The 4,197-nt window shown below is 37.1% G+C and overlaps 1 pseudogene; it reads left to right on the top strand.

Annotated features, from left to right (window-relative positions):
• Positions 1-2,040: 2,040 nt before the first annotated feature.
• LOC110265127 (uncharacterized) lies at positions 2,041-3,511 on the top strand (annotated as a pseudogene).
• The last annotated feature ends 686 nt before the right edge of the window (positions 3,512-4,197 follow it).

The following is a 4,197-nucleotide window of genomic DNA, read 5'->3' as shown; positions in this document are numbered from 1 at the left end:
GTACTACATTTTGGATTGGATAATTGCGAAGAGTTATTACCTCCGTTGAATATCTTTTACTAGTATAGTTCGTTTTCCTTTTTCCTTACTCTTTCATGTCCTTAATCTGTGTTCACAGTTACAATTGGATTGCTTTTTATGAATTATTAATGCAAAGGATATTTTCCTATTTAAATTTTATTATTTATTTAATCGCTTCCAATTTAATTTTAATTACCATGTCCCTTTTCTACTCTTATTATGTGTTTATGAAAATAGCATTCATGTTGACAGAGTAGATCCCAACTTGACTTGGGAGTTGACTAATAGGAGACCCTTGAGTTGAAAAACTCAAGAGTCAATCTATAATTGGAAGTTGTTGGCTGGCTCTCTAGTTACTAACGCTAATCCTTTCCCAAGGGAGGGGACTAGGACTTGTGAATAGAAGCTGGTTCACGTGCTTGACTTTCCTTTATTTGTTAAAGGTTAACTAAGTAATAACAGCAACCTTTTACCATTACTCTTGAGAAATTCCAACAATGATAGAACTTCCGATTAATCTTCCCCCGGTCAAGACCTTTTTATTCAATTTACATAGAATCGCTATTAGTTTTCATTGTTTTAACTTATAATTATTTATTTCTCTATTTTCCAATTCTAAAACCTCTTGGAAAACCTCCTGATCAATAAATAGCACTCTTTTAGCAACTCGTTGGGAGACGACCTGGGATTCATACTCCCAGTATTTTATTCTTATTTCTGTGACACCCCTTTCTAAATTGACAAGCGAAATTTTGTTGGTAGAGATCTATACTCACAACGTATTTATCTCCAAAAATCTTTACTAGCGACTTTCTGCATGCATCACTTGGCTTTCAGATGAGGTAGTAAAAAAGATTATCGCGATGGCACCTCCCTCATCCTGGAAAGATGGTGACCAACTTGCTTGGAGCCTCTCAGCTAACAGAACTTTTAACCTTAGATCAACATATAACTCTTTGGATCTTAACCCGTCAACGTCAGACCATGTTTTCAAGATGATATCGAAGTCGAAAGGTCCTGAAAGGATTCGATATTTTCTTTGGTTAGTAACGAACGAAGCTATCTTCACCAACGCAATAAGAGCTAGCTAGAAGACACATGTTAAAAAAAACTCAAACATCCTAAGATGTAGTGTTGAGAAAATCACAATCCACATTTTGAGGGATTGCCAGTTTGCCAAAAAAGTGTGGACATCTCTAGTACCTCAAGTTTTTTCTAATGATTTCTTCAACCTGGGACTGTGAGTGAATTTCTCTCAATTTATCTTAAAGAAGAGACTGGCCTTGCAGCTTTGGTATGGGAATTTCAACATTATGGTTTGATGGAGTAATACCCCAAATAGGTCTCCAAAGATTTGGCCGTCCGACAGATTCGTTCTCCAGAAAAAAGTCCCCAGTCCCCGAAATTGTTAAATATATGCCATATACGTCATTGCACGAGGTTTAGCCGGTTAACTGAACACTCTCTCTCATATGTGGAGGTGATCAGTGTGATGTGTTAGGTTAAAGGCTACGCGTCGCTTCTAGGACACATTGGTCCCTGCACACATGGCCAAAACGACGTCGTTTAAGTGCTTCATCAAACGTCGTCGTTTTGAGTGGGACAGATTAATCCCCAAACTTTTTCATGTCAATGTTATAAAACAGCAGCATTGTAAATGGGGACCTAGTATAAAAACACACGTCCTTTTCCCTTGGCTCTGTAAACCTTTACCCAGATTTTGCAAGGTAACCCTTCATCTTCCTCAACTCCATTAACGTTGACTGAAGTCTGTAACGGTGGTTTGACAAAGCTGACGGCGACTGGGTGGTGGCGGTGGTGTGTTGTGCATATCACTATTGTTGGAGGTAAGTTTACTAATTTTTTTCTGAATTAATTTGGAGGTGAAGATTGAAGTATGACGAACATGCATGTCATGTGTAGGATAGATCAAAGATACTGTGTTGCTAGTATAAGTTAAGTCAGAGTTCTAAAGTGATTTAGGTTGTGCCGTTTCATAATAACATTACCAATGCCGGTGTTAGAAAATTGGATTCTGTTTTAATGTTCTTGTAATGTGTTCATTGCTTATTTAATTTATGATAGATTTTTATTTTGTTATATTTAGATGAGTGAAGACGTGGTACCCGTATTTGACCACGGTGGAAACTTTGTTAGAGACAACAAGGGGGTGCTTGTGTACATCAATGGAGAAGTCAAGAAGTTTTCCCCAATGGATATTGACTTGATATGTTTCTTTGACCTGAAAAATTTTTTTTTAGACTTGGGTTACCATGACTACAAGGCAATATTTTAGTATGATCCTACTTCTGCTGACCTAGAATCCAGTCTTCACCCAATTTATGGAGACAAAAAGATCAGAGCTCTGTAAAAGAACAAAATGCTAAATGAGAATACTAACAAATTCTGCATCGATTTTGACCATTCAATCATGGAAGATACGGAGTTCATTGATGATGATGATGTTAGTGTTGAGGAGGTGGATGTGCAAGAGGTTAGTGCTGAGGATAATGGTGTTGAGAATGATGCAGATGTTGAGAGTTCAGATAGTGATGATGGATATGAGTCAACAGAAGATGCATTGTACAAGCCCCCACCTTCCGGATATGGTTTTTCGGATTCAAGTGAAGAGGAAGAGTCAGTCAGAGCTGGCAAGAAAGGAAAGAATAAGGGGAAGAAGAAATCCCCAATGAAGACCTTGCATAAGAAATCAAAAGTTAGTAAGCATGTTAATGGGCTAGTTGACAAGGACAATGGCAAGTCAAAAAGGACAAGTATTGGAAGAGAAGAGGTAGCTGGACCATCTGTCCACAAAAAGAGTCATGGTGGGCCTGCCAGGCCTAATAAGAGTGATTATGGGCCTGCTGGAACAGAAAAAGTTGTGAATGAACCTTCTAGTGACAACAAAAACAATGCTACACATACTAGTACCAATGAGACTGCATCAAAGTCCAGAAAACCTGCTACACTTGATGAAGAACTTGGTGTGGAGTTATTACCTGAGTCAGATATTGAGTTTGAGTATGAGTCTGAACAATTTTTGACTCCGAAAGACTCAAGTGATGATGGACAAAATGGGTTTGATTGACCTCAGTTTAATCCAAGTGCAGAATTTGGGGAGGTCCAATTTCAGCTGAACATGGAGTTTGAGTCACTTGAACAACTTAAGCAGGCTCTGAAAGACTTCACCATATCAGAGGGTAGGAGGATATTTTACATTAAGAATGATAAGAGAAGGGTCAGAGCTGCTTGTATACATGGAGAATTCATGCCTGAAAAAGAAGTGCAAAAAGTCAAGGCAAAGGCAAGAAAAGCAGCTAAAGAAAAGGCAAAGTTAGAAGCTGCTAAGGAAGCTAATGAAAATGACAAATCTGAAATGGTGGTGGGAATAAATGAGGCTGAAGCTGAAGGTGAAAAAGACAATGAGGTTACTCAGTCTATTATAGAGACCAACTTGACATATAATATTATTAATCAGAGACCTGATTGACTTATAGTATAAATCTTGAAGGACCTATTTGACTTATAACATACATCATAAAGGATTTAATTGTCCTAATAAATTTGCTCATGTATGAGGTTACTCAGCCTGAGGCACCAACTGGAGCTACTGTACCAAATGTTTGAATCAATATAAATGCTGCAACTGTAAGTATGCTTGATAATATTTTTCACTATTAATTCCTAAACACTAGATACTGATAATTTTTTATAATTCTATCAGGGAAGACAAACTCAGCCTCAACAACCTTTTAGACGTCCAAAGCAGACAATAATTAGGCCCAAGAGTCAGAAAAGTGTGAGTGCTAAGACAATAGTAGCTGCAAGTAGTAGCACAACCTTTAGAATGTTCAAATTCATTCCAACTCCCAGACTGAACCTCTCTAAGAAGAAATGATGCTTTCTTAAAATTTATTGTGAAAGGGACAAGACCTTGTTTGTTATTTTGAAGAAAATAGACCTCCACTTTTAATATTTTTTGTGTTACCACTTTATATCAGTGTGTGTAGAAGGAAATAGACCTTCTTTGGTTTGTTAATATTTTGATACAATTTATGTACATGCTCTATGTTGATGCTACTTTATGTTAATATTTTGATACATGATATTTGAATATTCTGGTTTGGATTATATACTATATTTTGTAATATCCACTTGGCCAAGTTACTTTCAATA

The sequence above is a fragment of the Arachis ipaensis genome, chromosome B7, assembly GCF_059453495.1.
Source record: "Arachis ipaensis isolate K30076 ecotype BB chromosome B7, ASM5945349v1, whole genome shotgun sequence".
Taxonomy (NCBI): domain Eukaryota; kingdom Viridiplantae; phylum Streptophyta; class Magnoliopsida; order Fabales; family Fabaceae; genus Arachis; species Arachis ipaensis.
Note: the sequence above shows the minus strand (reverse complement) of the source record. Positions and strands in the feature narration are given on the sequence as shown.